Consider the following 24,214-nt stretch of genomic DNA (forward strand, 5'->3'; position numbering starts at 1 on the left):
TATTGCAATAGTACAAGTCAGTCAAAATTTCAAACCCATTTGAACTGATATAAAAATGTACAACTGACTGGTTTCTTATATACAATAGAACATAAAGTGTCATAATTTGAAAGTTGTGGAAGTATAAGTTAAAAACACTGGCAGACTTGGTGTCTGGTGGACATCTGCTTCTTGGCACCTGGATGAGGTTTTCTCATCATTTCTTCACATGGTAGAAGGGACAAGGAATTTCTATAAGCTTCATGTATCAGAGAACTGACTCCATTCATAAGGAATGCAGCATAACTCACTGAGCATAGTCAATTTTAAAGGATTTTTCTAGGATTACCATTTTCATCTTTATACTTTACATTATATTTCCTTGACTAATGTGATTATTATTCACATACAACAGTTGCAGAATGTTTTGAGACTGAATGTCATAAAAGCCTCAGTGATAAGAGGAAGTCTTCAGGCATAGGAGAGGAAGGAATATTCAGCCAACTTCTGTATTAAGTGTCACGTGAAAATGGAAAGTGTTAATTAATAGGAGACAGTAATTAAATGACTGGTGAGAAGAGCCCCTGCAGTAATTGATTAAGAAGATAGGTTTGAGGTCAATGCTCATACTTTCATACATTCACAAAATCACACAACTGTAAGGCCTTTTAAAACCACTTAATATTTCTAGTCATTTTTCCTGTTTCATTTTAAATTATAGAATAATGAAAATTCATCATCAGGAGAAAGGTACAGCAGCAAAAATGCGGGAATAGGAGAGTTGTTGCTGTGTCAATCAAATCTGAGACAGGTGGTGACAAGGCATGAAGATGAGTTGCATCTTCGTACTATAAATGCAGTACTGGTGGTTTAGTGTGTATCTTAGTAGAGTAAGCCAATTATGTGTATTTTAAACAAGAAACTACTGGAAGTTCTTGATTTACCTGAATATTTTAGATGCTTTAAAATTATGCTTCACCTGTGTATACCTCAGTGTTCATATTTCATGAATATACTAGATTGGGGTATACATCTCCATTAATTAAGACATCTCCCACATTCATAAAAACTGATGGATGTTGACAGTATTGATCCTGCGACTATTGTCAATATAGAATCTAACTTATGAGGGTTTATTAGTACAGCCTTATTACTTTACTAATGAAAACTTCAAGTTACCAAAAAATGAACTCCCATCTTAATACAAACAACTAATCAGGAGCAGTGCTCATTTAGTAAGCTCAAAGCTACTGTCTCTACCAGTCTGCACTTCATGTCTGTTCTAGTTGGGAAATTGTTGCACAGTGTTTCCGTTTACTTCTGAGAACATTTTCTACATTGTTGCTCACAATATGTATAAAAAAACTAATTTTTCTTTTCTAAACTCTCAGAAAAATTATATGAATTCTTTTGTAATTTGACTTTTTTACTTCATTTGAATTTAATGAACACTTTTTATCACAGTTTTAGTAGGAATGCCCCCATAGGCTCATGCTGGAATTCCTGGTCATTAGGACATGGTGCTACTTGAGAGGAATTAGGAGGTGCCTTGTTGAAGGGAGAGTGTCACTGAGGGTAGACTTTGGAGTTTTAAAAGGTCTACCAAGGACTAATGTCTCTCTCTTCTTGATGTTTGCAGACCTATTTATAGAACGCTCAGATACTGCTCTGGCATCATATCTGCTTGAATGCTGCTTCTTGCCATTCTAGTAATGTACCAAACCTCTGATACTATAACCAAGTCACAGGTAAATGTTTTCCTTTGCTTAAATTACTGTAGTAGTGGTTTCACTTTTCAGCAATAGAACACTGAGTAAGACAATGAAAGACTATGAATAGTATCTTACCTGAGCCACTTGCTAATTAAGACACTTTTCAAGATCAAGAAATGGGAAAGTAGATTCTAATAGTTACCCTATGTCTATGCTTATGTAGATATAAAGTATCTGTACCTTAGATTATTTTTAATTGTTTTTAAATAATATAATATTTTGTTAATTCTTTGAAACGTTCATGTAAATTGTTGCATTCACTTTCTCCCACCCCCTAGTTCTTCTGAAACCACCCATATCCCCTTAATCTTTTCTCACAGTCTTCTAACTCCTGTCCCATTTTTCCTTTCAATCCTGTTTCTTTAATTCACATAGGCAACAAAAATATCAACTGTATACCTAATACTTATCCAATAACACTATGCCTTTTTCCAAAGACAGTATACATTGTCCTTCTTTGAAGGCAGTGTTTCGTTTGATACTTCCCATGGTCCATTGACCCATAAAGGTATGGTCTTCGGTATGTCCAATATACAGCACTCAAATTTCCATGATTATCATATAGTTATAATTCTAGTTCAGAAAAGGGGATATTGGTATGTACCATTGTTGCATTGTCTGTCTGTCTGTCTGTCTATCTGTCTGTGATTTAAGCTCTCTACGGAAGAATTTCAAGTTTGTTCCTCTAGAAATAGTTGTAGATGGTAAATTTTATACAACTTAGTAGAAGCTAACCTCCAGAGAAACCTGTAAGGAACAAAGTAGGGAGCAGCAGGAAGGCAGCAAAAGAAAGAGGAAGTCTATTTAATAGTAGCCTGGGCACTTGGGAGTATGAACAGCAAGCTGGAACTACCTTATCTTAAAGCTGAATAGTGAGGGGGTGAGGCTTGAATGGTTACTTATATTCCTGGTCTTTCCGTGTTGGTGGCCACAGAGTTCTATGTAATTGTTTTGCTCTCTGTGGATCACAGAAAGCAATTCCCTGGTGAAGGTCACATCTGTGAGCTGGTAGCAGCCAAGAATGCAGCTTTAGGCCCTGGAAAAAGAGATCAAGGTAGGTACCAAGCACAGTCCATAGCAAGTACCTTTGGAGAAGCTTTGCCTTCCTTAGCTCCTGATTCTGTCTTCTGGACATAGATTCTGTTTGTTGAGGTCCTCTTCTACTGTTTCTAAGGTTGGCTGTGGAAAAGGTGTCTTTTGAGGAGGGGTTTGTTTCTCAGCATTTTAAGAACTAGTGTGCCATTAACAGGCCATTTAGAGCCATTGCTTAATGGGCACTGAATCCAGACCTTATTGTAGAGGTATACCAGCTGTGATGCCCTCATGCCGGGGGTTAGCTTTAGAGATTTTCCAGGAGACATCCCAGAGTGGAACCTGGAGGCACGGACTAAGACGACAACAAGGTACCCATTGGGTGATGAGGATGTTATCGAACTATTTGTACCAGTGTACAAGAAGCAGTTCAATAACAAATTATAAACGCATAGCCAGGCTAGATGTCCAGGTCATCACATGGATGACCTGAGCTTAGGTTTTGCTGCATGACTGCTAGAGCCTGAGGAGGGGTTATGAAAACCACTTTCTAGTGGGGAGTCACCGAAGGGTCGAAGTCCTATTTTGTATGTTGGCTAGGAAGCTGGTCATATGGACCGTGAACTGCCAACCCCTAAACCCACAGAGGTTGGCTGAACCTCCCTGGGGGATGGGACAGTTTGCCGACTGGAGGGTAAACCTTACCATTCTGCTGATGCTTGTGGGAGAAAGTCCTGGTAGCAGGAATAGTGGTTTTGTGAGGCTGGTGGACCTGTCTAAATGAGGTTCAGCCTGTGGGGATTAACCCATGTGGCAGCAGCTAGCCCAAGTGGTGGAGGTCTGTGTGCCCTGCAGTGGTGGTGGCTGCTGTAGTGGTCTGTGGCAGCGGTGGTAGAAAAGCGGTGTGGTGGTGTTGGTGGAGGCGGGAGAGGCGGCGGCGATGGCGGCGGCGGTGGTGGTGGTGTTCAGTTGGTTGTGGTCACCACCGGTGGTGACTATGGCTGCAGCGGCACACCTGGGTATCGCTAGCGATTCCTGAGTCTCAGCACCAAATGTGTTAGAAGGAGGCTCCTATCTGGACAGATCACACCAGGCCCGCAAGAAGTTTATTTGGGGGAAAGCAGGAAGAGAAGAGTAAGAAGAAGGGGACAAAAGGGGCAAGGGGATTGGGGTCTCTGTCTTTTATCTGGGCTGTGATGTAATCGCGTGCACCACCACACACAGGTGAGATGCATGCCAGGAATGTGTGGTGGTTACACAGGAGGGTCCTTGTCGCCATCGTCACTGGATTCGGAGGCAACCGTAAAGCTGTTTCTAATGTCAACACCTGTAACATGAGATTGACTGGTTTCATTTACTGATCTTGTCAATAACACTATATTCCATCAGAATGCTAATGGGGATTTCATCCTTTGCTTATGACACTCATTGAACTCCACACCATTCACTACAAAATCAAATCCAAGGACCCACACCTCTGTAGCTCACTTTATTTTCCTTCCTCTAAGCTGTTTTGACTAAATTATATCAGATCAATGAATAAGCACCAGGAAATTGTAGTAGTAATGGTAGCATATTTTTAATTGAGCGCTTTCTGTTACTTTGTTATTCTAAAGACTTTACAACAAATCTATGGGAAACTTTTAAAAAGTCTCTTTTAAAAAAGACTGAGATGTATGATGCTATCATAAAATTAGAAGAAAGTTTATTCTTCAAAAATTAGACTTCTTAGTTTCAGTGATCACTTTCTTGATTTTCAAAATAATTGTTTTCTATTCAATTATTAAATGAACAAATGGATGAGCTTTCTTATTCTCCATATCTGACCGGCTTGTTCTCTACCCAAATCAAGTAAATGTCAGTTTGGCCACTTAAAAAGAAATTAGCTTTATTTGAAAGTCTCTCATCATGATAAATATTCCTTAACTGAATTTTCATTTAGGGCTATTTTTGTCTCTAGTGTCTTATTCCCCCTTCTTATTCCCAAGATTGCAACTAATTCATGGCCAAGACCACCTATCAGTGTCCTGTGGCCTGGGCTGACCCTAAGGATATAAAATGATTGTGTTTCTCTTTGTTCTTGTGAATCTCATGCCAGGGATTATTGAAATGAGAACCCACCATCCTGCCACTCTAGACAGTGGCTGACCCTAATGGCTGAAACCTGCCCCTTTTTCATCAGAGTTCTCTACTCTCTGGCTTCAGGACATTAATTAGACTCCCACATGTTGATGTCACAAAGGCTCATTCTGACACCAGGATGGATGGTGGATTTTCCTGGTTTCCACTCCTTTGTGCCATATCATATAAAATTACTTCATAAATTTTTTGTAGTGTGTGTTGTTGTTTCTTTCACACTTCTCTGTCCCCCTTTCAGAGACACAGATTACCTTTTCACAGGTATATTTTTTGGTAAGCTGTCTTGCCAGGTAGACTGTTCTCAACATGTTTCTCATGGTGCACTGCATATAATAGCGAAGTCATGTTCTCGGACCTTTAAGTTTTATGGCTTAGCTTTGTTTTTGTCAGGATCTCATGTGTCCTAAACTGGCATTGAAGTGTTGATCCTTCTATCTTTATCTTCAGGGCTCTGGGATTTCTTAAATGCACTGCTGCCTAGCATACATGATACTATGCATGGGCCTCATGCATGCTGAGCAAGCATTCTTCCCGCCAAGCTATATCTCCAGCCCCGTCTTCCCAGGTGCCTCTTTCATGAATTTCTTTGTGTCACTGCAGGTGGACTTGGAGTTTTCAAATGCTCAAGTCAGACTCAGTGTCTCACTCTCTTTCTCCTGAAAACTCTCAATTCCTTCTCCAGCACCATGTCTGCCCATGTCTGCCCATGTCTGCCCATGTGCTGCCATGTTTTCTGCTGTGATGATGATGGACTAAACCTCTGTACTGTAAGTCAGCTCCAGTGAAATGTTTTTCTTTATAGGAGTTACCATGGTGTCTCTTCACACCAATAGAAACATTAACTAATGAAAAAGTAGGCATTAGATGGAGAAGAGGGTAAAAAGTTAGGGAATAACAGAGAATATGGGGAAGGATAACTCATGCTAATGGCCTACTGAGATTCCATATCAAAATTTACTACATAGAGATTCCTCAAATGTATACATATTGAGAAAAAAGAATTTAAATATAGTTACCATGAAATAGGGGATACAACACATTGCCCGAAGGAGACATCATATACTAAAGAATAAAACACTCAGAAGCATAAATAAGTTACATTTTTCTTATTTTGGCCAAAGGGGTTCTATATACCTATCCGATATTTCAAGCTATTGATGATACTATTGACTACCATCTACAAACTGACAATAAGACCCTATTGCTAAGGAAAGCATATGCATATATAATCCAATGTGGAGAAATTGAGCTGTTTCTCAGTTAGAAGCTTCACCCCTATTGACTAGTTGTGGTGGTTTGAATATGCTTGGCCTAGAGAGTGGCACTATTAGGAGGTATAGCCTTGTTGGAGGAAGTGTGCCACTGTGAGGGCGTGCTTTGAGAGATCTTTCTCCTAGCTGACTCAAAGACAGTCTCCCCTTTTGCCTTTGGAACAAGATGTAGAACTCTCAGATCTTCCAGTGCAATGCCTGCCTGGATGCTGTCATGCTTCCTGCCTTGATGAAAATGGATTGAACCTCAGGACCTGTAAGCTAATCCCAATTAAATGTCCTTTATAAACATTGCCTTGGTCATGGTGTCCCTTCACAGCAATGCAAATCCTAACTAAGACAAAAGTTACCAGAGACTCAGGTACTGCTGTGAAAGGCCTGACCATGCTTTTATTTGGAGAAATGTTGATTTTGTGACTTTGAATTTGGAAAGCAGCAGAATGCTTTAGGTGGGGTTTAATGGGCTATCCTAGTAGGAATGTGGAAGACTTTGTTGCTGAGAGTGATTTGAACTGTGAAAGCTTGACTCTAGAGATTTCAGTGGACACAGATTTCAGTATGTGGCTTAGAGACTGTTTTGTGTTATATTGGTGAAGAATGTGGCTGTTGTTTGCCCTTGTCTGAGGAGTCTACCTGAGGCTAGGGTAAAGAGATTTACATTAATTCCATTGACAAAGGAAGTCCCCCCAAAAAACCCATTAGAGATTCTGCTCTCTGATTTAGTCTCATGAAGAACATTTTGATTAAGCAAAGCAAGCTTCAAAAGGAAAAGTATAGAAGGTATGGTTCAAAGAATAAAGGGGCACTAAGAAGTAGAATGGAGCTGAATCCTATGTTCCAGGAGGTAATCAGATTAAGGGAGTGATGACCTTGAGGCATGACCACACCTAGTTAAGCTTATTGTGTATGTGCTTGCAGTTGAAAAGGGGATAGTTACAGCATGCAAGGCATTGTTACCTCATTTTTGTTTTCATTTGGACTTTTAATCTGAATTCAGAAAATGGAAGTCGCCTCTGTGATCTAGATCTTGAAGCAGGAAGACATAGGCTTTTGATGCAGATCTTGAGGCATAGTAGCCATGAAAAGCTTCGGCTTAGTCATGATGGTACATATCTTTAATTCCAGGAGAAAAGGCTAGATCTCTGAGTTCAAGCCAGCCTGGTACAGATTGAGTTCCAGGTAAATAAAGGCTTAGGTCCAGGCATGGGAGTACATGTCTTAATCCCAGAAGTCAGGAGACAGCGGCATGCAGATGTCAGAGTTCAAGGTCAGTTTACAGAGCAAGTTCCAGGACAGCCAAGCTTAGGTAATGAAGGATGTAATAGAACAAGGTGGGCCATATGCAGCCCCAGTAAGTGGCAGAACTTAGCAGCTTCGACCATATGGCTTTAGAGTCAAGGATAAAAGGAATTACTGGGACAGTTGCTACTGGTTAACTAGAGCTAAGAAATTAGTTGTGATTAAGAAGAAACCAGCATCACTGAGGTAAAATCTTCTGGGAAGTATTTTCTGAGAGCACAAAGAAGCTTTGTTCTAGAGATAGATGAGGCTGTACCTCATACTGCAGCTGGATTTAGTAATGTGCAAGAATCACTCAGGTGGTACTGGTTTTTAAGGCATGAAAGGATCAATGAGAGCAGCTGTAGCTTTGCACTGTATAAGGCCAGGGGAAGCCATGGATGAAGGTGCAGCCTCAATTGTGGTTCACAGCCCAGTACTGAAGAGGTCATGTAGAGAAGTTGAGACTTGGCACCATGAAGGAAGCCTATGAGAGGCTATTGGTATTGGTGATGCCTAGTGGCAGTAGAAGATTATAGGAAATCAGAGATGCCATAACATGGCTTGGTCACCAAGAATAGCAGCAGCAGTGGGGTAGACTCAACCAGATCTTAGAGTGCTACAAAGGGTAGAGCTGGAGAAGTGACCCAAGTTCTTTGGAGAATCGCAGAAGATCACATGTGGATTCCAGACATTGAAACAAGAAGCTGTAACATTGAAGTTGCCTTGTATTCCCCAAAATGTTAGAGATGCCAGAGCTGTGGGATACATGCCTAGGAAAGCTGCTAACACAGTGGAAGCAGCCAAAGAGAAAGAATTGTGTTATAGTCAACAAAGCTGAAAGGATTTGGAGATCTGATGAGCATAGGACATGGAAATGCAGAGTTTGGAGTTTGCCCAGCTGGTTTTCTGTCTTGCCTTGGTCCAGTATTTCCTCACCGTATTTTGGAATGGTAATGTATATCTTCATCATGTTGGAGACCTATGATCTGTTTTTTGATTGTGATTTCTTAGGGGATTACAGTTAAGAGATTTTATGAATCGCAGAAGAGATTCTGAACTTTGGACTTTTACATTATTGAGACTGTTATTATAGACTATAGGACTTTTAAGGTTGGAATAAGTCTGTTTTATGTTATTCTGTGGCTAGGTAAGGCCTCCCTTGACTCATGTGTTTGAACAATCCTATGAGGGCTAGGGAGGTTTGAAAACTCTTGGTTCAAGGAGTAGCACCATTAGGGGGTGTGGCCTTGTAGAAAGAAGTGTGTTTCTGTAGGATTGTCCTTTATAAGAGTTGCCTTGGTCATAACGTCTCTTCTCACCAATGGAAACCTTAACTATGACACTGGAAGGTGCTATGTGAATCATCAGAGGGAGAAATGATCATCAATCACACCCAACTGCAAACCCTGTGAGTTGCAATAGCCATCTCCCTGCAATATATACTCATTGGTACAATAGTGGCAGAATTGTTCTCTATGTAAATAACTAACTTTTGATTGGAGTTAAGATACGAAATGAAATTCATACCTGACAGTGTTTAAGAGGCCAAGAGCTGGAGATTAGGTATGTCATGGACCCTAGAGGAAAACCTATTATTCTACTAGGTGAAATGATAGTAAACAACTTCTAATTACATATTTTATGTTCACATATTAACACATTGCTCAACTTTTATCAGAGGAATTTCTTGTATTAGATGTTAATTAACACAGAAGCTTGCAACTGGATAATGTGGACAGAGTGAGTGACTTTGGAACAATCTGACCTAAATGTGATTTATTATCACACTTTCCACTTCAAAGCTCAGGGATCTATGTAGAAGAAGATGTGGAAAGAAGAGATAAAAGGTGGTAAATAACTAAAAAAAGAAAAAACCAAACCAGACTCAACTAGGCTAATGTGCTTGTGAATTCACAGAGCATGAGACAACATGGATGAGACTTGAAAGTTCAAGACAGGTCAAAAGTCCCAGGATGGGGAAAGGGAAGTGGGCACATACTTCTACCCCTAAGAAGCTCTTTGTAATTGATAGCTTCTGAGAGAGTGAAAATCATTTTTCTTCAATGGAGTGACACTGGGTATATCAGCCATACCACATGGCCTTCTGCTCAGGAGTAGCTGGCCAAAACAAAATAGGCGAAACAGGGTTTTTTCTCCTTTTTTAAAAAATTTTTCATTATATATATTTCTTTACATACATTTCAAATGTTATTCCCCTTCCCAGTTTCTTGTCCATAAGCCCCATCCCCTCCCCTGCGCAAACCCCATGTGGATATTCCCCCATACATCGCCCTTACTGCCCCCCCGATATTCTCCCGCTCTGGGGGTCCAACCTTGGCAGGACCAAGGGCTTCCCCTTCCCCTGGTGCCCCAACAAGGCTATTCTCTGCTACATATACAGTTGGACCCCTGGGTCAGTCCATGTATAGTCTTTTTGTAGTGGTTTAGTCCCTGGAAGCTCTGGTTGGTTGGCATTGTTGTTCTTATTGGGTTGCAGCTCCATTAACTCTTTCAATTCTTCCTCTACTTCCACCCAAGGGGGTCCTGTTCTCAGTTCAGTGGTTTGCTGCTAGCATTGACCTCTGTATTGGACATGCTCTGATGTGCCTCTCAGGAGAGATCTATATCCACTCACTTTCAGCACGCATTTTTTAGCTTCATCAATCTTATCTAGTTTTGGTGGCTGTATATATATGGGCCACATGTAGAGCAGGCCCTGAATGGCCATTCCTTCAGTTACTGCACTAAACTTTGCTTCCATATCCCCTTTATGGATATTTTTCCCTTTTAAGGAGGAGTGGGAGCATCTGCACTTTGGTCATCATTCTTCTTGAGTTTCCTGTGGTCTGTGGATTACATTTTGGGTAATTCGAGTTTTTGGGCGAATGTCCACTTATCAATGAGTGCATATCAAGTGTGTTTTTCTGTGATTGGGTTACTTCACTCAGGATGATATTTTCTAGTTCATTCCGTTTGCCTCTGAATTTCATGAAATCATTGTTTTTGATAGCTTAGTAGTACTCCATTGTGAAGATGTACCACATTTTCTGTATCCATTCCTCTGTTGAAGGGCACCTGGGCTCTTTCCAGTTTCTGGCTATTATAAATAAGGCTGCTATGAACATAGTGGAGCATGTGTCTTTGTTGTATGTTGGAGTATCCTTTGGGTATATGCCCAAGAGAGGTATAGCTGGGTCTTCAGGTAGTGCAATGTCCAATTATCTAAGGAACCTCCAAACTGATTTCCAGAGTGGTTGTACCAGTTTGCAGTCCCACCAACAATGGAGGAGTATTCCTCTTTCTTTACATCCTTGCCAGCATTTGCTGTCACCTGAGTTTTTGGTCTTAGCCATTCTGACTGATGTGAGGTGAAATCTCAGGGTTGTTTTGATTTGCACCTCCCTGGTGACTAAGGATGTTGAACATTTCTTTAGATGCTTTTTGGCCATTCGATAATCCTCAGCTGTGAATGTTTTGTTAAGCTCTGTACCCCATTTTTTAAAATTATTTAATTTTTTTATTTATTTTTTATTAACTTGAGTATTTCTTTTTTTTCTCTTAAATCCGGTTTATTTGTATTTATATTATTAAAGCACGCGCTCTTCGTGATTCCTGGATGCCATCCATATTATCAACATAAATACGGCCACCTTCTTCCCATTTTCGTCAGAATCGAGCGGAATCCTTAATTTTAGCAACGCCTATATTATTCTTTGTCTTCGGTGACCCTTTATTTTTTTTAATATATTATTTTATTAACTTGAGTATTTCTTATATACATTTCAAGTGTTATTCCCTTTCCCGGTATCCGGGCAAACATCCCCCTCCCCCCTCCCCTTCCTTATGGGTGTTCCCCTCCCAACCCTCCCCCCATTGCCGCCCTCCCCCCACCAGTCTAGTTCACTGGGGGTTCAGTCTTAGCAGGACCCAGGGCTTCCCCTTCCACTGGTGCTCTTACTAGGATATGCATTGCTACCTATGAGGTCAGAGTCCAGGGTCAGTCCATGTATAGTCTTTGGGTAGGGGCTTAGTCCCTGGAAGCTCTGGTTGCTTGGCATTGTTGTACATATGGGGTCTCGAGCCCCTTCAAGCTCTTCCAGTTCTTTCTCTGATTCCTTCAAAGGGGGTCCTATTCTCAGTTCAGTGGTTTGCTGCTGGCATTTGCCTCTGTATTTGCTGTATTCTGGCTGTGTCTCTCAGGAGCGATCTACATCCGGCTCCTGTCGGTCTGCACTTCTTTGCTTCATCCATCTTGTCTAATTGGGTGGCTATATATGTATGGGCCACATGTGGGGCAGGCTCTGAATGGGTGTTCCTTCAGTCTCTGTTTTAATCTTTGCCTCTCTATTCCCTGCCAAGGGTATTCTTGTTCCCCTTTTAAAGAAGGAGTGAAGCATTCACATTTTGATCATACGACTTGAGTTTCATTTGTTCTAGGCATCTAGGGTAATTCAAGCATTTGGGCTAATAGCCACTTATCGATGAGTGCATACCATGTATGTCTTTCTGTGTTTGGGTTAGCTCACTCAGGATGATGTTTTCCAGTTCCAACCATTTGCCTACAAATTTCATAAAGTCGTCGTTTTTGATAGCTGAGTAATATTCCATTGTGTAGATGTACCACATTTTCTGTATCCATTCCTCTGTTGAAGGGCATCTGGGTTCTTTCCAGCTTCTGGCTATTATAAATAAGGCTGCAATGAACATAGTGGAGCACGTGTCTTTGTTATATGTTGGGACATCTTTTGGGTATATGCCCAATAGAGGTATAGCTGGATCCTCAGGAGTTCAATGTCCAATTTTCTGAGGATCCTCCAGATTGATTTCCAGAATGGTTGTACCAGTTTGCAATCCCACCAACAATGGAGGAGTGTTCCTCTTTCTCCACATCCTCGCCAGCATCTGTTGTCCCCTGAGTTTTTGATCTTAGCCATTCTCACTGGTGTGAGGTGAAATCTCAGGGTTGTTTTGATTTGCATTTCCCTGATGACTAAAGATGTTGAACATTTCTTTAGGTGTTTCTCCGCCATTCGGCATTCCTCAGCTGTGAATTCTTTGTTTAGCTCTGAACCCCATTTTTTAATAGGGTTATTTGTTTCCCTGCGGTCTAACTTCTTGAGTTCTTTGTATATTTTGGATATAAGGCCTCTATCTGTTGTAGGATTGGTAAAGATCTTTTCCCAATCTGTTGGTTGCCGTTTTGTCCTAACCACAGTGTCCTTTGCCTTACAGAAGCTTTGCAGTTTTATGAGATCCCATTTGTCGATTCTTGATCTTAGAGCGTAAGCCATTGGTGTTTTGTTCAGGAAATTTTTTCCAGTGCCCATGTGTTCCAGATGCTTCCCTAGTTTTTCTTCTATTAGTTTGAGTGTGTCTGCTTTGATGTGGAGGTCCTTGACCCACTTGGACTTAAGCTTTGTACAGGGTGATAAGCATGGATCGATCTGCATTCTTCTACATGTTGCCCTCCAGTTGAACCAGCACCATTTGCTGAAAATGCTGTCTTTTTTCCATTGGATGGTTTTGACTCCTTTGTCAAAAATCAAGTGACCATAGGTGTGTGGGTTCATTTCTGGGTCTTCAATTCTATTCCATTGGTCTATCTGTCTGTCTCTGTACCAATACCATGCAGTTTTTATCACTATTGCTCTGTAATACTGCTTGAGTTCAGGGATAGTGATTCCCCCTGAAGTCCTTTTATTGTTGAGGATAGCTTTAGCTATCCTGGGTTTTTTGTTATTCCAGATGAATTTGCAAATTGTTCTGTCTAACTCTTTGAAGAAATGGATTGGTATTTTGATGGGGATTGCATTGAATCTGTAGATCGCTTTTGGTAAAATGGCCATTTTTACTATATTAATCCTGCCAATCCATGAGTATGGGAGATCTTTCCATTTTCTGAGGTCTTCTTCAATTTCCTTCTTCATTGTCTTGAAGTTCTTATTGTACAGATCTTTTACTTGCTTTGTTAAAGTCACACCGAGGTACTTTATATTATTTGGGTCTATTATGAAGGGTGTCGTTTCCCTAATTTCTTTCTCGGCTTGTTTCTCTTTTGTATAGAGGAAGGCAACTGATTTATTTGAGTTAATTTTATACCCAGCCACTTTGTTGAAGTTATTTATCAGCTTTAGTAGTTCTCTGGTGGAACTTTTGGGATCACTTAAATATGTTATCATATCATCTGCAAATAGTGATATTTTGACTTCTTCTTTTCCGATCTATATCCCCTTGACCTCCTTTTGTTGTCTGATTGCTCTGGCTAGAACTTCAAGAACTATATTGAATAAGTAGGGAGAGAGTGGGCAGCCTTCTCTAGTCCCTGATTTTAGTGGGATTGCTTCAAGTTTCTCTCCATTTAGTTTTTTTTTTTATTTTTTTTATTAACTTGAGTATTTCTTATATACATTTCGAATGTTATTCCCTTTCCCGGTTTCCGGGCAAACATCCCCCTCCCCCCTCCCCTTCCTTATGGGTGTTCCCCTCCCAACCCTCCCCCCATTGCCGCCCTCCCCCCATAGACTAGTTCACTGGGGGTTCAGTCTTAGCAGGACTCAGGGCTTCCCCTTCCACTGGTGTTCTTACTAGGATATTCATTGCTACATATGGGGTCAGAGTCCAAGGTCAGTCCATGTATAGTCTTTAGGTAGTGGCTTAGTCCCTGCAAGCTCTGGTTGCTTGGCATTGTTGTACTTTTGGGGTCTCGAGCCCCTTCAAGCTCTTCCAGTTCTTTCTCTGATTCCTTCAACAGGGGACCTATTCTCAGTTCAGTGGTTTGCTGCTGGCATTCGCTTCTGTATTTGCTGTATTCTGGCTGTGTCTCTCAGGAGCGATCTACATCCGGCTCCTGTCGGTCTGCACTTCTTTGCTTCATCCATCATGTCAAATTGGGTGGCTGTATATGTATGGGCCACATGTGGGGCAGGCTCTGAATGGGTGTTCCTTCAGTCTCTGTTTTAATCTTTGCCTTTCCCTTCCCTGCCAAGGGTATTCTTGTTCCCCTTTTAAAGAAGGAGTGAAGCATTCACATTTTGATCATATGACTTGAGTTTAATTTGTTCTAGTCATCTAGGGTAATTCAAGCATTTGGGCTAATAGCCACTTATCAATGAGTGCATACCATGTATGTGTTTCTGTGATTGGGTTAGCTCACTCAGGATGATATTTTCCAGATCCAACCATTTGCCTACGAATTTCATAAAGTCGTTGTTTTTGATAGCTGAGTAATATTCCATTGTGTAGATGTACCACATTTTCTGTATCCATTCCTCTGTTGAAGGGCATCTGGGTTCTTTCCAGCTTCTGGCTATTATAAATAAGGCTGCGATGAACATAGTGGAGCACGTGTCTCTTTTATATGTTGAGGCATATTTTGGGTATATGCCCAAGAGAGGTATAGCTGGATCCTCAGGCAGTTCAATGTCCAATTTTCTGAGGAACCTCCAGACTGATTTCCAGAATGGTTTTACCAGTCTGCAATCCCACCAACAATGGAGGAGTGTTCCTCTTTCTCCACATCCTCACCAGCATCTGATGTCACCTGAGTTTTTGATCTTAGCCATTCTCAGTGGTGTGAGGTGAAATCTCAGGGTTGTTTCGATTTGCATTTCCCTTATGACTAAAGATGCTGAACATTTTTTAGGTGTTTCTCAGCCATTCGGCATTCCTCAGCTGTGAATTCTTTGTTTAGCTCTGAACCCCATTTTTTAATAGGGTTATTTGTTTCCCTGCGGTCTAACTTCTTGAGTTCTTTGTATATTTTGGATATAAGGCCTCTATCTGTTGTAGGATTGGTAAAGATCTTTTCCCAATCTCTTGGTTGCCGTTTTGTCCTAACCACAGTGTCCTTTGCCTTACAGAAGCTTTGCAGTTTTATGAGATCCCATTTGTCGATTCTTGATCTTAGAGCGTAAGCCATTGGTGTTTTTTTTTGGAAATTTTTTCCAGTGCCCATGTGTTCCAGATGCTTCCCTAGTTTTTCTTCTTTTAGTTTGAGTGTGTCTGCTTTGATGTGGAGGTCCTTGATCCACTTGGACTTAAGCTTTGTACAGGGTGATAAGCATGGATCGATCTGCATTCTTCTACATGTTGCCCTCCAGTTGAACCAGCACCATTTGCTGAAAATGCTATCTTTTTTCCATTGGATGGTTTTGGCTCCTTTGTCAAAAATCAAGTGACCATAGGTGTGTGGGTTCATTTCTGGGTCTTCAATTCTATTCCATTGGTCTATCTGTCTGTCTCTGTACCAATACCTTGCAGTTTTTATGACCATTGCTCTGTAATACTGCTTGAGTTCAGGGATAGTGATTCCCCCTGAAGTCCTTTTATTGTTGAGGATAGCTTTAGCTATCCTGGGTTTTTTGTTATTCCAGATGAATTTGCAAATTGTTCTGTCTAACTCTTTGAAGAATTGGATTGGTATTTTGATGGGGATTGCATTGAATCTGTAGATCGCTTTTGGTAAAATGGCCATTTTTACTATATTAATCCTGCCAATCCAGGAGCATGGGAGATCTTTCCATTTTCTGAGGTCTTCTTCAATTTCCTTCTTCAGTGTCTTGAAGTTCTTATTGTACAGATCTTTTACTTGCTTGGTTAAAGTCACTCCGAGGTACTTTATATTATTTGGGACTATTATGAATGGTGTCGTTTTCCTAATTTCTTTTTCGGCTTGTTTCTCTTTTGTACAGAGGAAGGCAACTGATTTATTTGAGTTAATTTTATACCCAGCCACTTTGCTGAAGTTGTTTATCAGCTTTAGTAGTTCTCTGGTGGAACTTTTGGGATCACTTAAATATACTATCATGTCATCTGCAAATAGTGATATTTTGACCTCTTCTTTTCCGATCTGTATCCCCTTGATCTCCTTTTGTTGTCTGATTGCTCTGGCTAGAACTTCAAGAACTATATTGAATAAGTAGGGAGAGAGTGGGCAGCCTTGTCTAGTCCCTGATTTTAGTGGGATTGCTTCAAGTTTCTCTCCATTTAGTTTAATGTTAGCAACTGGTTTGCTGTATATGGCTTTTACTATGTTCAGGTATGGGCCTTGAATTCCTATTCTTTCCAGGACTTTTATCATGAAGGGGTGTTGAATTTTGTCAAATGCTTTCTCAGCGTCTAATGAAATGATCATGTGGTTTTGTTCTTTCAGTTTGTTTATATAATGGATCACGTTGATGGTTTTCTGTATATTAAACCATCCCTGCATGCCTGGGGGGAAGCCTACTTGGTCACGGTGGATGATTGTTTTGATGTGCTCTTGGATTCGGTTTGCCAGAATTTTGTTGAGTATTTTTGCGTCGATATTCATAAGGGAAATTGGTCTGAAGTTCTCTTTCTTTGTTGTGTCTCTGTGTGGTTTAGGTATAAGAGTAATTGTGGCTTCGTAGAAGGAATTCGGTAGTGCTCCATCTGTTTCAATTTTGTGGAATACTTTGGATAATATTGGTATGAGGTCTTCTATGAAGGTCTGATAGAATTCTGCACTAAACCCGTCTGGACCTGGGCTCTTTTTGGTTGGGAGACCTTTAATGATTGCTTCTATTTCCTTAGGAGTTATGGGGTTGTTTAACTGGTTTATCTGTTCCTGATTTAACTTTGGTACCTGGTATCTGTCTAGCAAATTGTCCATTTCCTGAAGATTTTCAAATTTTGTTGAATATAGGTTTTTAATAGTAAGATCTGATGATTTTTTGAATTTCCTCTGAATCTGTTGTTATGTCTCCCTTTTCATTTCTAATTTTGTTAATTTGGATGCACTCTGTGTGTCCTCTCGTTAGTCTGGCTAAGGGTTTATCTGTCTTGTTGTTTTTCTCAAAGAACCAACTTTTGGTTCTGTTGATTCTTTCTATGGTCCTTTTTGTTTCTACTTGGTTGATTTCAGCTCTGAGTTTGATTATTTCCTGCCTTCTACTCCTCCTGGGTGTATTTGCTTCTTTTTGTTCTAGAGCTTTTAGGTGTGCTGTCAAGCTGCTGACATATGCTCTTTCCTGTTTCTTTCTGCAGGCACTCAGCGCTATGAGTTTTCCTCTTAGCACAGCTTTCATTGTGTCCCATAAGTTTGGGTATGTTGTACCTTCATTTTCATTAAATTCTAAAAAGTTTTTTTTTCTTTTCTTTTTTTTTATTAACTTGAGTGTTTCTTATTTACATTTCGAGTGTTATTCCCTTTCCGGGTTTCTAGGAAAACATCCCCCTAATCCCTCCCCCTCCCCTTCTTTATGAGTGTTCCCCTCCCCACCCTCCCCCCATTACTGCCCTCCCCCCAACAATCACGTTCACTGGGGGTTCAGTCTTAGCAGGACCAAGGGCTTCCCCTTCCACTGGTGATCTTACTAGAATATTCATTGCTACCTATGAGGTCAGAGTCCAGAGTCAGTCCATGTATAGTCTTTAGGTAGTGGCTTAGTCCCTGGAAGCTCTGGTTGCTTGGCATTGTTGTACATATGGGGTCTCGAGCCCCTTCAAGCTCTTCCAGTTCTTTCTCTGATTCCTTCAACGGGGGTCCTATTCTCAGTTCAGTAGTCTGCTGCTGCCATTTGCCTCTGTATTTGCTGTATTCTGGCTGTGTCTCTCAGGAGCGATATACATACGGCTCCTGTCGGCCTGCACTTCTTTGCTGCATTCATCTTGTCTAATTGGATGGCTGTATATGTATGGGCCACATGTGGGGCAGGCTCTGAATGGTGTTCCTTCTGTGTCTGTTTTAATCTTTGCCTCTCTATTCCCTGCCAAGGGTATTCTTGTTCCCCTTTTAAAGAAGGAGTGAAGCATTCACATTTTGATCATCTGTCTTGAGTTTCATTTGTTCTAGGCATCTAGGGTAATTCAAGCATTTGGGCTAATAGCCACTTATCAGTGAGTGCATACCATGTATGTCTTTCTGTGTTTGGGTTAGCTCACTCAGGATGATATTTTCCAGTTCCAGCCATTTGCCTACGAATTTCACAAAGTCGTTGTTTTTGAGAGCTGAGTAATATTCCATTGTGTAGATGTACCACATTTTCTGTATCCATTCCTCTGTTGAAGGGCATCTGGGTTCTTTCCAGCTTCTGGCTATTATAAATAGGGCTGCAATGAACATAGTGGAACACGTGTCTTTTTTATATGTTGGGGCATCTCTTGGGTATATGCCCAAGAGAGGTATAGCTGGATCCTCAGGCAGTTCAATGTCCAATTTTCTGAGGATCCTCCAGACTGATTTCCAGCGTGGTTGTACCAGTTTGCAATCCCACCAACAGTGGAGGAGTGTTCCTCTTTCTCCACATCCTCGCCAGCATCTGTTGTCCCCTGAGTTTTGATCTTAGCCATTCTCACTGGTGTGAGGTGAAATCTCAGGGTTGTTTTGATACGCATTTCCCTTATGACTAAAGATGTTGAACATTTCTTTAGGTGTTTCTCAGCCATTCAGCATTCCTCAGCTTTGAATACTTTGTTTAGCTCTGAGCCCCATTTTTTAATAGGGTTATTTGTTTCCCTGCGGTCTAACTTCTTGAGTTCTTTGTATATTTTGGATATAAGGCCTCTATCTGTTGTAGGATTGGTAAAGATCTTTTCCCAATCTGTTGGTTGCCGTTTTGTCCTAACCACTGTGTCCTTTGCCTTACAGAAGCTTTGCAGTTTTATGAGATCCCATTTGTCGATTCTTGATCTTAGAGCGTAAGCCATTGGTGTTTTGTTCAGGAAATTTTTTCCAGTGCCCATGTGTTCCAGATGCTTCCCTAGTTTTTCTTCTATTAGTTTGAGTGTGTCTGGTTTGATGTGGAGGTCCTTGATCCACTTGGACTTAAGCTTAGTACAGGGTGATAAGCATGGATCGATCTGCATTCTTCTACATGTTGACCTCCAGTTGAACCAGCACCATTTGCTGAAAATGCTATCTTTTTTCCATTGGATGGTTTTGACTCCTTTGTCAAAAATCAAGTGACCATAGGTATGTGGGTTCATTTCTGGGTCTTCAATTCCATTCCATTGGTCTATCTGTGTGTCTCTGTACCAATACCATGCAGTTTTTATGACTATTGCTCTGTAATACTGCTTGAGTTCAGGGATAGTGATTCCCCCTGAAGTCCTTTTATTGTTGAGGATAGCTTTAGCTCTCCTGGTTTTTTTGTTATTCCAGATGAATTTACAAATTGTTCTGTCTAACTCTTTGAAGAATTGGATTGGTATTTTGATGGGGATTGCATTGAATCTGTAGATAGCTTTTGGTAAAATGGCCATTTTTACTATATTAATCCTGCCAATCCAGGAGCATGGGAGATCTTTCCATCTTCTGAGGTCTTCTTCAATTTCCTTCTTCAGTGTCTTGAAGTTCTTATTGTACAGATCTTTTACTTGCTTGGTTAAAGTCACTCCGAGGTACTTTATATTATTTGGGTCTATTATGAAGGGTGTCGTTTTCCTAATTTCTTTTTCGGCTTGTTTCTCTTTTGTACAGAGGAAGGCAACCGATTTATTTGAGTTAATTTTATACCCAGCCACTTCGCTGAAGTTGTTTATCAGCTTTAGTAGTTCTCTGGTGGAACTTTTGGGATCACTTAAATATACTATCATGTCATCTGCAAATAGTGATATTTTGACCTCTTCTTTTCCGATCTGTATCCCCTTGATCTCCTTTTGTTGTCTGATTGCTCTGGCTAGAACTTCAAGAACTATATTGAATAAGTAGGGAGAGAGTGGGCAGTCTTGTCTAGTCCCTGATTTTAGTGGGATTGCTTCAAGTTTCTCTCCATTTAGTTTAATGTTAGCAACTGGTTTGCTGTATATGGCTTTTACTATGTTCAGGTATGGGCCTTGAATTCCTATTCTTTCCAGGACTTTTATCATGAAGGGGTGTTGAATTTTGTCAAATGCTTTCTCAGCGTCTAATGAAATGATCATGTGGTTTTGTTCTTTCAGTTTGTTTATATAATGGATCACGTTGATGGTTTTCTGTATATTAAACCATCCCTGCATGCCTGGGGGGAAGCCTACTTGGTCACGGTGGATGATTGTTTTGATGTGCTCTTGGATTCGGTTTGCCAGAATTTTGTTGAGTATTTTTGCGTCGATATTCATAAGGGAAATTGGTCTGAAGTTCTCTTTCTTTGTTGTGTCTCTGTGTGGTTTAGGTATAAGAGTAATTGTGGCTTCGTAGAAGGAATTCGGTAGTGCTCCATCTGTTTCAATTTTGTGGAATAGTTTGGATAATATTGGTATGAGGTCTTCTATGAAGGTCTGATAGAATTCTGTACTAAACCCGTCTGGACCTGGGCTCTTTTTGGTTGGGAGACCTTTAATGATTGCTTCTATTTCCTTAGGAGTTATGGGGTTGTTTAACTGGTTTATCTGTTCCTGATTTAACTTTGGTACCTGGTATCTGTCTAGGAAATTGTCCATTTCCTGAAGATTTTCAAATTTTGTTGAATATAGGTTTTTAATAGTAAGATCTGATGATTTTTTGAATTTCCTCTGAATCTGTTGTTATGTCTCCCTTTTCATTTCTAATTTTGTTAATTTGGATGCACTCTGTGTGTCCTCTCCTTAGTCTGGCTAAGGGTTTATCTGTCTTGTTGTTTTTCTCAAAGAACCAACTTTTGGTTCTGTTGATTCTTTCTATGGTCCTTTTTGTTTCTACTTGGTTGATTTCAGCTCTGAGTTTGATTATTTCCTGCCTTCTACTCCTCCTGGGTGTATTTGCTTCTTTTTGTTCTAGAGCTTTTCGGTGTGCTGTCAAGCTGCTGACATATGCTCTTTCCTGTTTCTTTCTGCAGGCACACAGCGCTATGAGTTTTCCTCTTAGCACAGCTTTCATTGTGTCCCATAAGTTTGGGTATGTTGTACCTTCATTTTCATTAAATTCTAAAAAGTTTTTTTTTCTTTTCTTTTTTTTTATTAACTTGAGTGTTTCTTATTTACATTTCGAGTGTTATTCCCCTTCCGGGTTTCCAGGCAAACATCCCCCTAATCCCTCCCCTCCCCTTCTTTATGGGTGTTCCCCTCCCCACCCTCCCCCCATTACTGCCCTCCCCCCAACAATCACGTTCACTGGGGGTTCAGTCTTAGCAGGACCAAGGGCTTCCCCTTCCACTGGTGATCTTACTAGAATATTCATTGCTACCTATGAGGTCAGAGTCCAGAGTCAGTCCATGTATAGTCTTTAGGTAGTGGCTTAGTCCCTGGAAGCTCTGGTTGCTTGGCATTGTTGTACATATGGGGTCTCGAGCCCCTTCAAGCTCTTCCAGGTCTTTCTCTGATTCCTTCAACGGGGGTCCTATTCTCAGTTCAGTGGTCTGCGGCTGCCATTCGCCTCTCTATTTGCTGTATTCTGGCTGTGTCTCTCAGGAACGATATACATCCGGCTCCTGTCGGCCTGCACTTCTTTGCTGCATTCATCTTGTCTAATTGGATGGCTGTATATGTATGGGCCACATGTGGGGCAGGCTCTGAATGGTGTTCCTTCTGTGTCTGTTTTAATCTTTGCCTCTCTATTCCCTGCCAAGGGTATTCTTGTTCCCCTTTTAAAGAAGGAGTGAAGCATTCACATTTTGATCATCTGTCTTGAGTTTCATTTGTTCTAGGCATCTAGGGTAATTCAAGCATTTGGGCTAATAGCCACTCATCAGTGAGTGCATACCATGTATGTCTTTCTGTGTTTGGGTTAGCTCACTCAGGATGACATTTTCCAGATCCAACCATTTGCCTACGAATTTCATAAAGTCGTTGTTTTTGATAGCTGAGTAATATTCCATTGTGTAGATGTACCACATTTTCTGTATCCATTCCTCTGTTGAAGGGCATCTGGGTTCTTTCCAGCTTCTGGCTATTATAAATAGGGCTGCAATGAACATAGTGGAGCACGTGTCTCCACTTTTTTATATGTTGGGGCATCTCTTGGGTATATGCCCAAGAGAGGTATAGCTGGATCCTCAGGCAGTTCAATTTCCAATTTTCTGAGGAACCTCCAGACTGATTTCCAGAGTGGTTGTACCAGTTTGCAATCCCACCAACAATGGATGAGTGTTCCTCTTTCTCCACATCCTCGCCAGCATCTGTTGTCCCCTGAGTTTTTGATCTTAGCCATTCTCACTGGCGTGAGGTGAAATCTCAGGGTTGTTTTGATTTGCATTTCCCTTATGACTAAAGATGTTGAACATTTCTTTAGGTGTTTCTCAGCCGTTCAGCATTCCTCAGCTGTGAATTCTTTGTTTAGCTCTGAGCCCCATTTTTTAATAGGGTTATTTGTTTCCCTGCGGTCTAACTTCTTGAGTTCCTTGTATATTTTGGATATAAGGCCTCTATCTGTTGTACGATTGGTAAAGATCTTTTCCCAATCTGTTGGTTGCCGTTTTGTCCTAACCACAGTTTCCTTTGCCTTACAGAAGCTTTGCAGTTTTATGAGATCCCATTTGTCGATTCTTGATCTTAGAGCGTAAGCCATTGGTGTTTTGTTCAGGAAATTTTTTCCAGTGCCCATGTGTTCCAGATGCTTCCCTAGTTTTTCTTCTATTAGTTTGAGTGTGTCTGGTTTGATGTGGAGGTCCTTGATCCACTTGCACTTAAGCTTTGTACAGGGTGATAAGCATGGATCGATCTGCATTCTTCTACATGTTGCCCCCAGTTGAAACAGCACCATTTGCTGAAAATGCTATCTTTTTTCCATTGGATGGTTTTGGCTCCTTTGTCAAAAATCAAGTGACCATAGGTGTGTGGGTTCATTTCTGGGTCTTCAATTCTATTCCATTGGTCTATCTGTCTGTCTCTGTACCAATACCATGCAGTTTTTATCACTATTGCTCTGTAATACTGCTTGAGTTCAGGGATAGTGATTCCCCCTGAAGTCCTTTTATTGTTGAGGATAGCTTTAGCTATCCTGGGTTTTTTGTTATTCCAGATGAATTTGCAAATTGTTCTGTCTAACTCTTTGAAGAATTGGATTGGTATTTTGATGGGGATTGCATTGAATCTGTAGATATCTTTTGGTAAAATGGCCATTTTTACTATATTAATCCTGCCAATCCAGGAGCATGGGAGATCTTTCCATCTTCTGAGGTCTTCTTCAATTTCCTTCTTCAGTGTCTTGAAGTTCTTATTGTACAGATCTTTTACTTGCTTTGTTAAAGTCACTCCGAGGTACTTTATATTATTTGGGTCTATTATGAAGGGTGTCGTCTCCCTAATTGCTTTCTCGGCTTATTTCTCTTTTGTATAGAGCAAGGCAACTGATTTATTTGAGTTAATTTTATACCCAGCCACTTTGCTGAAGTTGTTTATCAGCTTTAGTAGTTCTCTGGAGGAACTTTTGGGATCACTTAAATATACTATCATATCATCTGCAAATAGTGATATTTTGACTTCTTCTTTTCTTATCTGTATCCCCTTGACCTTTTTGTTGTCTGATTGCTCTGGCTAGAACTTCAAGAACTATATTGAATAAGTAGGGAGAGAGTGGGCAGCCTTGTCTAGTCCCTGATTTTAGTGGGATTGCTTCAAGTTTCTCTCCATTTAGTTTAATGTTAGCAACTGGTTTGCTGTATATGGCTTTTACTATGTTCAGGTATGGGCCTTGAATTCCTATTCTTTCCAGGACTTTTATCATGAAGGGGTGTTGAATTTTGTCAAATGCTTTCTCAGCGTCTAATGAAATGATCATGTGGTTTTGTTCTTTCAGTTTGTTTATATAATGGATCACGGTGATGGTTTTCCGTATATTAAACCATCCCTGCATGCCTGGGATGAAGCATACTTGGTCATGGTGGA

General features: G+C 40.7%; 1 long non-coding RNA gene across 2 annotated transcripts in view; it reads left to right on the top strand.

The window, feature by feature from the left end:
- The window catches only part of LOC108349981 (uncharacterized), a 154,311-nt gene that overhangs the window by 98,897 nt on the left and 31,200 nt on the right, over positions 1 to 24,214 (top strand). For both annotated transcript variants that reach the window (XR_010064183.1, XR_001836634.3), the window contains exon 3: positions 1,619 to 1,727. This is a non-coding gene — a long non-coding RNA (uncharacterized LOC108349981). The remainder of the gene's footprint in view (positions 1 to 1,618; positions 1,728 to 24,214) is intronic.

This window comes from Rattus norvegicus, chromosome 2 (genome assembly GCF_036323735.1).
Source record: "Rattus norvegicus strain BN/NHsdMcwi chromosome 2, GRCr8, whole genome shotgun sequence".
In the NCBI taxonomy this organism is placed as follows: Eukaryota; Metazoa; Chordata; class Mammalia; order Rodentia; family Muridae; genus Rattus; species Rattus norvegicus.